This window comes from Mytilus edulis, chromosome 6, assembly GCF_963676685.1.
Source record: "Mytilus edulis chromosome 6, xbMytEdul2.2, whole genome shotgun sequence".
Lineage (NCBI taxonomy): Eukaryota > Metazoa > Mollusca > Bivalvia > Mytilida > Mytilidae > Mytilus > Mytilus edulis.
The window spans coordinates 84090005-84103794 of record NC_092349.1 but is presented as its reverse complement, the minus strand read 5'-3'; the positions used below and the strand labels follow the sequence as shown (position 1 = coordinate 84103794).

At 32.0% G+C, this 13790-nt stretch overlaps 1 protein-coding gene across 4 annotated transcripts in view; it reads right to left on the bottom strand.

Moving 5' to 3' along the window:
• LOC139528694 (cyclic nucleotide-gated channel rod photoreceptor subunit alpha-like) overlaps nt 1-11098 on the bottom strand; it is a 43870-nt gene extending 32772 nt beyond the window's left edge. For 2 of the 4 annotated variants that reach the window (XM_071324819.1, XM_071324816.1), the window contains exon 1: nt 10538-11098. The gene's annotated coding sequence lies outside the window, so the exon portion shown is untranslated. Of the gene's footprint in view, nt 1-3614; nt 4903-6198; nt 6369-10537 lie in introns of those variants that run through there. The other 2 variants (XM_071324818.1, XM_071324817.1) reach the window with 2 other exon arrangements.
• Nucleotides 11099-13790: the final 2692 nt, after the last annotated feature.

The following is a 13790-nucleotide window of genomic DNA, read 5'->3' as shown; positions in this document are numbered from 1 at the left end:
ATAGCATATAATATTTTCATTCTGGTTCTGTATTTGTTAATCCTCTTACTTGTTTTCCCATCGTTTCTACAGTTTAGAACTAATTAAATAATCCATGAATAGAGGAATATAACAGAATACAAAAAAATATGCCCTACTGATACTTCTATAACAAAGTATACATTTCACTGATTGATTCATGAGGCCAATTCGATTTTTCTTATATGAAACAGTCTTTGAAACATAATTTGTTTTTGTTAATTTAAAATCGCTTATGGCTAAAATTCTTGGTACGAAGTTTGATAAGTCTAAGAGCTGCAAGTTGAAGATAACTGAATGGAAAGAGGAAAACAGATTATATCTTCAAATCAGTACAATCTTACGCTGATTTATATGAAAAACCAAATTATTGTTTTTACTTTCATACAGTTAGGTTGTCCCAAATCATTTTGTTAAGTATATCGTACAAATATTGCACAGCACTTTTTTTTTGTACTCTCAATTTTATCTTACATAAAGTATGGTACACAAGTTGAGCCACTATGAATTACAGTTTATATGTTAATGTATAGTACAGCTTTATATTTTTTAGTAACTATTTTACACGTCAACTAAGGTAATCATAAGTATCATCGAGTGGCGAGAGAGGGATGTTTCCTGTCGAGGTTTGAAATTTAAAAAATCTAGATTATATTTCTTCACTGGAAAACCCGAACATCCACCTTTTAGAAGAAAAAGGTTAAACCCTATTTTCAATTGAACTCTTTCGAGAAAAAAAATAAAAACCTATTTTCAATAGACCTCTTTAAATTTACTTAACACTGTATACAAATTTTGGATCATTTTGTAATTCAGTACGAAATTCTTGTCACATGGGTCCATCCATACTGAGCCATATATCATAATGTAACTTTGTCACGTACAGTTTAATTTGGTTACCATGTCACATACAGTGCAGATGGGTTACCGTAGTATACGCTTCAGTTATGTTACATTGTCACGTGCATTGCAGTTTGGTTACTATGTTATGTACAGTGCAGTGTTGTAACTTTGTTACGTTCATTTCAGTATGGTCAGGCGCGGATCCAGAGGGGGTGGGGGCGGGGGGGGGGGGGGGGGGTTCCGGGGGTTGGAACCCCCGTTTTTTTGGCCGTTCAATGCATTTGAATGGGAGCATATAGTTGGAACCCCCCCCCCCCCCCCCCCCCCCCTTTACTCTGGGTTGGGAACACCCCCTTTTTAAAATGGCTGGATCCGCCCCTGATGGTCATTATGTCCTGTACAAGGCAGATGGGTCACTGTTATACGTAGTGTGCAGCCGGGTGACTATGAGGGGGTCTACTATGCAATCATAGTCGTCCATTAAGGTGTAAAGTTCATTTAATAGAAAAACAAAGGATATGGGGTATTCATCCATAAACACACAATCATTACATGCACAACAAAAACACACACAAACCAAAGGAACAGTGCTTTAATTGCTGTTTTTCACCTCAAAGTCATAGTGAGGCACTCAACACGTAGAAAAAAAAACAAGGACTTTCATCTTTAGTTATAATAAGGCTAGAACATTCATATTCAAACTGCTCCGTAACCCCCCCCCCCCCCCCCCCCCCTCCAAAATAAAATGAATCGAATGTATAAAAGTATTACATTTCAATGGTGGACACTTCCAATAAGATATGCATCACCATAAAAATGATACTTATTTACTCAGTTTTTATTGTTTTTCTGAACATTTTGTTTAAAAATTCATGATACACATATTTCCCGACCGTCTTATATTCATCATTGACATACTCATTTCATGTTTGAGGGAACACGTCGTTACATTTCTACTCACGAGTAGAAACTACTAAACCAAGGTTAATCAAATGTAAAACATATCAATTCCCTAATGAGCCGTCAGTCAAACTAACATCTGATATTAGACCATGATAGATTAAGACACACATTGGTTTTAGATCAACATAGACGCAGAAATGAAAAAAAAATATTAGAAATTTGCCAAATCATGTATGTTTCATGGGTTACATTAATCAGGTGTCAAACCTCAGATGTTTAAATGTACAATCAGAGATCTAATACACATCATTGGCTTCTGATTGATAGATATTTAAATATGATATGGAAATTTATATAAGATGTTTATTCTTTCTCTCACATTGAATTTATACACCAATATTGACTTAATATTAGAGATTAATATAAATTATCTCAGCAACATGTCCATGTTTGCAATTTAAAATTCGTTATGTTAATAAATTGTTCTCGGATTCTGTGGGATTTCACTTGCAACTTATTTAATTTTCCAAACGATTATATCTCGTTGGAAATGAATGTGTTAACAATGAATGAACTACCGTATATAAATCGCTGAACATTATCCATAAAATCGAGAATGGAAATAGGGAATGTGTCAAAGTGACAACAACCCGACCAAAAAGCAGAAAACAGCCAACTGAATATTCGGCTCTCCCTTGACACCATTTGCGAGTATGGTCTTGAGGAAACGATGATAGTCCATCAGAAAGGGACGATAAATGGCTGACCCGTGTTAAGAGAGGGCCATATATCTTGCACGTTAAGGACACCCTTGTAGATTTCGAAAAAGAGCAGGCACTCGCACCCGCAAAGTGGAAAAGGATTAATATAAGTTGCAAAACTTGTTTCCCTATCCACTATAAATAAACATGTTTAAACTTAAAACCCAAAGGCTACCAATGGATCTTCAATACAGCGAAAAAATGTATTGTATCAACAAGAAAGATGAATCTAATGGATTTACAGTGTACTTAGTACGACAATATTTAGATAGTGGTTTAGTTTTTGTATGTTCATATAGGCTATTGTTTACTATACTAACGTTGACCTCCAAAATAAAGCAATAAAGCCGTTAAATCTATATTTGAGGTACATAGTATACAAAACTATGGAAAGAATATACATAGATATAAGAAGATGTGGTATGAGTGCCAATTGGACCACTCTCCATCCGTGATATTGTTGGATATTTAAAGAAATGATTAAACTGATATACTTGAATATTAAACATACTACGGTTATAACTAACTAATTTTTGATGTGATTTTTACCTAAGGATTTGCCCTGGGTACCTGGGTATCACCAAATTTCATAGTATTTGTCTAACATTGACAATATAGACTCGATAGTGGTAAAACAGTGATTTTACAAACATTTTGTTGAGGCCCATTATACTTAGGGTATTTTGAATTGGTCTAATGTTGGGGTATCATGAAAGCTGTGTGTTCTATGTTTTTACTCGAAACTAATCGATAACCATTATAACCACGAAGACAGATAGAAGGATCATAAAAAAAATGTTACTTTTAATCTAGAAAACTCGTTTTTATGTGTATTGCCTGAATGTAAAAAAACTAATGCTTGAAGAAGAATAAACATGCAGAAAGTTCGAGCAGAATTTAGATGACACACTCAATATATGAAACACTTATAAAATATAACTCTTTCATCCTTACAAAAACCTTAAATTTGATTTGACTGAAAATAGAAAGAAAAGAGATGTTAATTATTCAGTCCTATAAATATAAACACAATACTTAATGTCATGTTAAGCGGAAATGAATTGTAAACAATATTTAATAATAACTTACGTTAACTTTAATACATAATTTGTGGTCCCGTGTGTGACAATGGCGGACTGTCGTTGAGGTCTAGGCAAACGGGAATTTCCCTTATGGCATTGGTTCATATTAAAATATGAATGAATATACATGCACTAGTATGCAGTTAGAAATACTCATTATGCATGTTATGCAGCTGTTTGCAAACGAGAAAAAAAAAATCGGTGTAAAATGTCTCTTAAAGATTTCATACTTCATTGAATGTCATTGTAAAAAAGTGAAACTATATGCTATTATGATTTTGTAATTGACATGGCGAGTTAAACCCTTTATTGAACATGTCCCACTTATGACGAATTCTATACATTCACATTCTTTAGTAAATGAAGATTTATAAAAAATATGTTATATAACAATGTCACTTGCCATAGGAGTTGTGGATATTGTTTAGAGACTCCTTTTTACAATTTCTACAGTGCGTAATTTCCATACAAAATTGAAAATTTTAATTAAATTTTTATAGCAGATTCAATCTTTCTTATATCAACTGTATCTTTATTATTAAATCATCTCCACAAATCGTATTGCATGTGTAAAGCCATATATAATATTGATATTTCGTTTTGTTTTTTATCCGAGGAAACGGATATTTGTCTTGTCTATAATATCCTGTTAAATTTATCATCACATCTATGATCATCTATGATTAACGATTATTTGAATATATATTTTGAACCAAGAAACCATTCAATTAAACAATAACAAGATTTTTTCATTGATTTTTGTTGATTTCGATTTACACAATTCACTGTCTGAGTCATTGTTTCTCCAAATGCAGACTGTTTGACATGTATGGAGATTGGAGTCTAAATGATCATCAATATTAGCGTCGATTAAATTTGTAAATAGGTAAAATTAAACTGTCAATATATAATTAAAACAAAGCTAATGGTATAACAGACTACTGATACGCGTACATTGATACACTTATTTTGATATACAGTTGCTTCAATTAAAAATAAAAAAGTTTATATAGCTTTGCTAATATATCGAGTATCGAGGGTCTACTGGCGAATAAATCCCCCCTACTTTGCATTATCATGGTATGTGACGTAATTGCATGTGAGTCACCCCCTTTTGGTTAGTGCAGATATTGCAAGTAAGTCAAACATCTCTGGATTGTCATGGTACGTGAAGTCATTGCCTGTGAGCTAAACCTCTCAGTGTATTGGCATGGTACGTGAAGTCATTGCCTGTGAGCCAAACCTCTCAGTGTATTGTCATGGTACGTGAAGTCATTACCTGTGAGCCAAACCTCCCAATGTATTGGCATGGTACGTGAAGTCATTGTATGTGATCCCAACCTCCTACATTGACACGTGAAGATATTGAATATGAGCCAAACATGCTGCAATGACATGGTACGTGAACTCATTGCATATGACCCAAACCTCCTGCAATAACATCATACGTGGAGTCATTGTATATGAGCCAAACCTCTGTATTGTCATGGTACGTGAAGTCTTTGTCTGTGAACTTAACATCTCTGGATTGTCATGGTAAGTGAAGTCATGAACCCCCTCCCCTTTTATCATTTTTGTAGGTTTACGTATACGTTATAACAAGATCAAATTCGTCGAGAGTGTCGGTTTATAAAGTTAAATGATTTTTACATTAGTTTTCATAAGGAAGTGATTAATCAAATATTTTAGGAAATAAGTATTATCGTAAAGAGTAAAGACACAAAGTGGATTTTTGTTATTAAGTCAATTCTGAATCAAATATAAGTCGGTTTTAATATTTAACCTTGAAAGTAGGAATAATAGATACATCTTAGTTCAGTCTTTTAAAGGTGTCAGACCACCAATTAAAAATCCCTATCTGTTCAACCAAATTTTGCAATTTTCACAGCTTTCTAAATATTTTACCTTAAGTTTAACTTCAAGGAAACCAGGTATATCCTGAATTGTACATGTATCACCTTCCTACATGCCAATTTTCAACCAATGTTTAAAGTCTTGTAACAAATTTCTGATTTTGAAAAGACAGGTACTACCAAAATAACTCCCGGTTTTCTGGAAATCTTAAATTAGTGTTCTATGTAGCGCATTAATCCTGAATTTTTAATGCAAACTCATAGACAAGTGAATTTTGGCTCAAAATGGTCTAAATAAATTCCCCTTTCACCAAAAGTTTCATTTCTGCAAATTTGTTGGTTAGTTTAAGTAAACAATGACATCAAAAGCACTATTTTGTGTCAAAGTAGGACTACGTTCTAAATTGGAGGGAGTAATTGGTGGTCTGACACCTTATACATGTAGATGGAAACGATACAAGTCTTACGGAAATGGCGAGGAACTTACAATCTATCCTTTTTTGTTGTTGTTTTTTTTTTTTTTTTTTAGAAAAAGAGGATAATAAGAATTGAGTCAACACGAGTAGAATAATTGATCTTCAATAAAATATGTTTGTATGAACACTGCAAATAAAGAGATAGGATAATTTTGGACCAGTTCTCCTTAGAACAATTATAATCATTCGACGTGCATTGTGATAGGGGTCTATTCATTTCAGGAGTGTATTATGTAACTTTACGTTAAGTAGAAGCACTTACCTGACTTATGTTAAAACATCCATTATCTTTACATTTAAATCTATAAAACTTAATATCACGTAAACATGGTAATTCTTAAAGAAAACACACATAAAACAACTTTCCCCCATTTACTAACACTGCACATCAAAGTCAAATTTACAAGCTGTCAGTTTAGGGTCATAAAAAACAAAAATCAATTTTTCGATCTGCTTTATATTTGTAATTAATTGTTATATTGCCTGACATGACGGTAATATGTGGTAAATGTTCATTATACATTAAGATCCCAGAAAAAAGAAGATGGGCTTTTAATTATTCATAATGACTGTCATAACATTTTCTAGCGATCAACTTTAACATTGTATGTTTGACCATAAAAGAAAAAAAAATATATTGACCTTATAATCGTATATTATTTGCACGTTAAACTATAAGCAAAACTATTAAATAGTTTAAGTTGCAATTATATTTTTGTTTATTCATATAAATCATAATCCTTTATATGTAATAACCTTTGTACACAGAAGTCAAATTTAGGTTTAATATAATAAAGAAGATGTGGTATGATTGTAAATGAGACAACTCTTCTCAAGAGACCAAATGACACAGAAATTAACAACTATATATTTATAGGACACCGTACTTTCTTCAAAAATGAACAAGCCCATACCGCAAAGTCAGCAATAAAGGGCCCCGAAATGATAAATGTCATGTTTATCTTTGAAGGTTGTGTGACCTTTACTAAATAACGAAGCAAAACGATTTTGAATGAATTTTATGAAAGAGTATTTCATTTCATTTGATACTTAGGGTAAGATCTATAACAGCACAATTGCACTTTATAACTTTTAAATGCTTTAATTGACATATAATACACTATGTAGGTATTGAAAATCTGAACTCGTGCACAATCTTTGTAACCTCCCCTGTGTAATTGGCTCCAGTTTTATGAGAGTATGCCGACGGTAATCTGTTAATCTAATTCACATAGATACTTTCAACAATATTTATGTGAGAGAAAAGTGAAGAAAAGGTCCATTGAGCAAAAGAAAAGAGTTTCGATAATACGTTTAGGTGATACATGTTTATGATACAAAATAAAGTTACTGATACCAATAAAACTTCATTGCATGTTTAAATCTGTAATAACTGTTTTCCACATTGATTTTTCGAAGTATTAAACTTTATAACCGCTTAAAATATTCCCTATTTGCCTTTCATTGCATGCAAAGTGTCTTGTTTTATTGGTTTGCCATCTCTATGTACATGTATGTAGAACATAATTGAAGGATGGCGCCCGTCCAAAGGGAAAAGTGCTTGCTGTCATCTGCTAGACGTTAACTTGAGTGACATAGGCTTAAAAGGCTTATACACATGCAATCTTTCTTGTTAATATTCACTTGATAGAAAGTTGTCACGTTTGTAGTCCTATTTTACATATCATTATATTTGTAAAAGTATGTTCTACAGCAAATATTTATAGTATTAAAAAAACACTCAGTTAATCGCTGAGAAATAAGAATTAGACATCGAACATGTATAAATTAATTGGTTATTTCATACATAACGCGGATTTGTGCACATTTAGAACGAAGAAAATAAAAAGCATACAAGTTCTCACTGATTTAAGAGTTCGGTGAACATAACATTTAAGTGATGAATCTTAAACCGCATCACACAGTATAGCATATTCACTTGAAGTATATCCCAGGAAGCTCTCATATGTACATTCTCTTTCTTAGTTCTCTAGAAAAATGCATCAACACCTCAAACAGGTCTTATGTTTTTCGTTGATGTTTTGTACATAACTTATGTACAAAACATTAACGATTTAACTTAGGCCATTAATTTTCTCGTTTTAATTGTTTTACATTGTCTTGTCGGGCCTTCTATACAATGTGCATTTGTAGCTGACTATGCGGTATGGGCTTTGCTCATTTATGAAAGCCGTACAACATCTTCTGTTTATATTATGTGGGGTTTCTTTTACGATTTTATTATAAACTTGTGTATTTACCAATCAAAGCATGGGGAGGAAGCGTTCATTCTCTATGACCCCTGGATCTGTCACTGTTTTACAAGACAGACAGACAAGACAGTACGATATATAAGTATTTGCACTTTTATACCTTGTACAAATTCTTTTGAAGCGGCTGGACATTTTAAACTAATTTCTCGGTCTTAGATGACGTTATTACAAACCCACGTGTCTTCATATTTCTCTTATTTAGTAGCCATTTATTTATTGTTCATATCTATTATATATTTTGTTATTCAAAACTTAGCTGTAAACCGCCTTAAGAGATACTTTACATCTATGCTGAAATGTCTATTTCATTCATGTACCACATATTAATAGATAACCATAATATTTCTATATCATTATGCAACAAAAGAAATGCAATATCATAAATTGGTAAATGCATTTGATGGGCATTTTGTCTATTGAAATACAATACGCTTCTCTCATTATTTCTTAAAACTTTTTTTCGCTTACCCAACTGTTTCATAAGTTTCACTTTTTTTAATTTTTAGAAAAATATTACATCACGAAAATAGTAAGCATAGAAAGCGGTTAGGTGAGTTCGTATTTCTTTCGTGTTCTCCAATATGATAAAATAACACACGCAAAATAAATGGTTTCTTGAAAGGGCTTTGTGTGTATTAATTATACATATTTTAGATTTAAAAAAAAAATACGATCTTATTTCGTAGTTCAAAACCTCCAGTGAAATCTCGAGAAACACGTGCTATCACGATATTTGCTTATTTATTAAAGTTTCCTCTTGAATAAAAAGTTTCTGTGTATATATATGTAGATCAATAAGAATATAAAAAAGAAGATGTGGTATCATTGCCAATGAGACAACTCTCCAAAAGAGAAGTTTGCTTTAACATAGCATCGCCCTCAAGTCCGTAAAGTTTATTCAGAATGTTTTTTTACTTTAAGTACCTCTGTATTCATTAAATTCTTCTCATTGATGTTTTCACTGTGGTTTGAAATGCAAGCTCAATTGTAAATTCTAATTAAATCATCAAAGGTTTTGTTCTTAATAATTTGATGAAACAAAAGCATTGTTTAGTTTATTGTATTTCACTCTTAACTACTTTGTGTCGTTAATTGTAGAACTACATGTATACTTTTTAACGTTTTTGACGAATCTGCTTTGGAAAACATTAGCATTACATAACTCAAGAATGTAACTCATACAATTGCAAACTTGACTGGCTATGGTCTTACACCGCTGTCCCATACAGGTTAAGGTACTGGGATTAAACACCCGCAAGCATGTCAAATCAACCACATTATATATGTATGTGCCTATCTAGTCAAAATGTCATTTTGGGGCTTTTATCATGAGCTAATCAGCAAGTTATACCTTTTGAATAAGGGGAATGATTCAAATATACAAAACAAACAAAAAAATCAATAAATCAGTCCTTCCTGATTAAGAAACCTAGTCCATGGTTGTTCCTTTATTTATTTTAATGTTGGGCAACCTTCTCATTGACACATATTTAAATTTTGTGAACAAGTAGAAATTCTGTACAACTAAACTACTGTATTAAAATAGAAAAAAATTGTTATAACTGCCGCAATTTCAAATTCATTTTAAAAATGCCGCTGTAAAGCATTACAAAATGTATTTCATTTCTTATGCAACATGAAAATTTGCATATTTCATATTTTCAAATAACCATTAATATCATGTGTTTTGTTGAATGTTCACATTAATGTAAATAAAAATGAATAGTTGATGTTATTGATGTGAATGATTCATTAAAATACGGGTATAATATTTCGCCCATTATTGGGACAAATTGTCAATGTGACATAATTGGCGGGAAATGATCATAGTTCAGACCAGTATTACACTTCCTACTCTACGAATTAATGCATACAAGAATGGCTGCATACGATCAATTACAATTAGATACCGACGTCGTTCGTCTTTTGTTTGACTTAAGAATACGTATCATGATGCCGGTAATCTCTGAGATAGTTGATTGGTACCGTTTTCCTCTTAGGAAGAAAAAGGGGGGTTCTATTATCTGATTATTTCTTTTAACTCTTTTAAATAGAAGATAGGTGTCATAATCAGATATTAAAAGCATATCTGTACTCACTGATTTCCATTTTAACTTACTTATTTTTTCCCGTTTATAATCTATCGATAAAATATAATTCTTCGTCAACAAAGTATAGATACCTCTTCAAAATATAACGAAAAACTAGAAAAAAGAAACGGAAGTGTGTACATATTATTACAAGTCATTGACAAAAGTTAAAAAGTCAAGCATTCAGTTTGATACATGTAACTCACATTAAGATTAATAAAATAAACATATGTCCTACCTTAGAAAGATACAATGATTATGGTTTGTTGTGGAGGTGTGGATAACTTCTTCCATGAATAAAATACGACACTGTTATCATTTCACAATCACATATTGACAATAAGCACAAATTCATAGCCAATAACGCATCAGGTCCATTCAAGGTAGAGGTATTGTGATCTGTTTTGTAAAAACGTTTACAATACTATTGTCCGATCTTAATCATGTCCCTTTGACTGTCATATAACGTAATACCATCACAAAAGGTTTCACTGATATAAAGCTTACAATACAATTGCACTTGACAAAAACACAAATGCACATGTACAGATACACCAGGCGTTATGCGGCTATTGGTTCGTCAAGATATCATACAACAATCAACTTTTTAATGGGTTTACAATGACACAATACGAAAATAAATCCGAATTGAAATATTGACTATAAATGTGGGGTAAAAGAGATGTGGTTTAAATCTCATCGTTAATTCTCCCTCGCTCGTTTATCATAACAGTAAAGAAAGTGTTTGAATGGAAGAGCATATATTACTTGACAGGTGCATAGAAAACCCTTAAGGATTAAGATGTTGATTTAAATGATCAATTTCTGGTCAACCGTGGGTAATATCCTGTAGAATGTAAACAAACATTATTACGGTATAAATAAATACTAAAACATTTTGATTAGAATTTTACTTCTCCATGGAACCTTCTGAGGTTGAGAAAGCTTGCTGATTATTACATTGCACCTTAAGACATCTTTTGGTGACATTTATGTGTGATGTCACATTTCTTTTAATGTCCGAATAAAACATCAATTTGCAAACTAATGAATAGTATACATCTGTTATGCAGGAAGATTTGAATGTATAAATCTACGTATTGTTGAAATTGAATTTAAATAAGCCACTATCCTAATAAAGATCAATAAAAGCACTGAATTAACTTACACAAGTCACGATATATGGAACTTCTAGAATAAAAGTGATATGAGTAAATTGTTGATAAGAAATAACAGTTAAAACAACAAAAGTAAAACATAACAATTAAAAAAAAAATAAAAAAATAAGACATAACAATTAAAACAAACAAAATAAAAACACATTCAAAGATAATAATGAAGATAAAGTTAAGAAAAATTAATAGAGACAACAAAAGACGCAAACGCTAATACATATTGGTTAATATACCATTGGATAAGGACCACTACGCACCAGTGATGATAAAGATCATAAAAAGACGAACGATTTTCGAAACGGTGTAATACAAAAGATTTGTTAGAGAATATAAAAAAATAAAGAGATTCACTGTGCATTTTGCTGTGGGTTTGTTTATTCAATACATTGGCTAGAGGCATAGGGGAGGGTTGCAATCTCACTAAACATGTTTAACCGATCCGCTTTTTTGCGCCTATCCCGATTCAGAACCCTCTGACCTTTGTTAGTCTTGTATGATTTTTTTTAAATTTTAGTTCATTCATATGTTTCGGAGTTTAGTGTGACGTCCATTTTCATCCAACTCATAAACATTTGTGTTTAACTTGAAGAGCCAGGTGCAGCATGCTTTAGGGAGCGGAAGTTTCTCTCCGTTTTGAAAACCCATTGCTGGCCTTTTCTGCTCTTTTGTAGGGTCGTTTTCTCTTTGACACATTTTCTATTTCCAATCTCATTTTTTTAAATCAAATTAATGGGTCCAGAAAGGGCAATATGAGTTTAATACACCAAACGAATAAACAAGTACCGCGGGATGAATTACTTGAATGGTAGAAGATCAATGAGGTAAAACGTCAACCCTGAATATTAATAAATAAAATTAATTTTCCTTGTCCGGGTTGTAAAAGTCATGGTCAGTTACATTCATACAAACTAATACACATACATATTTTCGGTGAGGATTCATTTTTTATGAGGCAAATGATCACATAAATATTTTTTTACACAAAATGAAACAACTTTGTTGTTTAATAAAACGAAAAACTTTCCATTCGCAGCATTGATCCGTGTTTTTGTTTTCTTTATTCGATTCAAGAGTAAAAACCTGCTTACAATCATTGTTGTATCGGTCATGTGCTTTGTGACATTTACATTGAATGATTTTTTCCAGTTTTGATTAATATGTAATATGACGTTTTTCTTGGAAAATGCTTTTCTATAATGAAAGTTTTTAATCCCATAAAGATAATTCTATGGATCACTATTTCTGTTGACTGATAAGTAAGTATCTGATTGATTTGACTTAAGTGTTTCACTATTTTGTTTTCAATCACTTAAGAGCAATTCTCTGTAACCACCAAAATATTTCGGCACGCATTAAAAAAATATTGCTTTAAACTTTGTTAGTTCAATAGAGCCATATCACTTAAAAGTATTGTCAGCGTAAAATCTTGGATATATGATAAATACAAAATATAGTTTTGCGAACTATGAATGATTAATCTTACTGTAATAAAATAAAATGGAATTGGGAATATGACAAGGATACAACGACCCCGACCAAAAAGCCGACAGCAAAGCAGAAATGAGGGTATGGCTGGTTAAGGTATTCTAAGTGTTTCTTTTAAAAAAGTGGATCCATAATTTTGAAGAAGGAGTGGGGCATAATTCTATAAAAATCATTATACTCTTATACTACCGACTGAAGCGATATGAAACACCTTTTTTCTACACACTCAAAAACATGATATATTGATTTTTGGGGCCAGTCCGCAACTGATTTCTGATAGAAAAATTATATGATATATTAAACATTAAAAAACGACCAATTTGAATCCCTCGACATTATGTTGGTTTTGATATCTACCCCTCGCCATAATGATCCATAATGTATCTGTTCGATACCGAAAGCACTAGGAGTATACTTTTCTAAGTGACATCTTGCGTGATTCATGTTTCCTTGTCATCATTTTGAAGTAAGATTTTCTGAAGTACAATTTAGGGGAAATATTGATAATACATTTTGTAATCTCAAATTAAATGTAAGCGGTTTTTACTTTTTAATGAAACACATTACGCGGTTAACGGCAGTTTTGGTGAATAACAACAATGGCACTTTCCTTCCTCAATTAGGATGACAACGCTGCTGACTTAAAAACAAACTTAATTTCCTCCGCTCAATGTTCAATGTGCATGTTTAAAAGTATAAGGAAGTTAACCCATATCATCTTATCATTAGTACAAGAAGACGCGGTGAGGTTTTTAAATAAGACCGTTATTTTTTTCAATTGAATTTTTTCATATTTTTCATGTTGTGGCCTTTTAATAAAGACTAATTGGT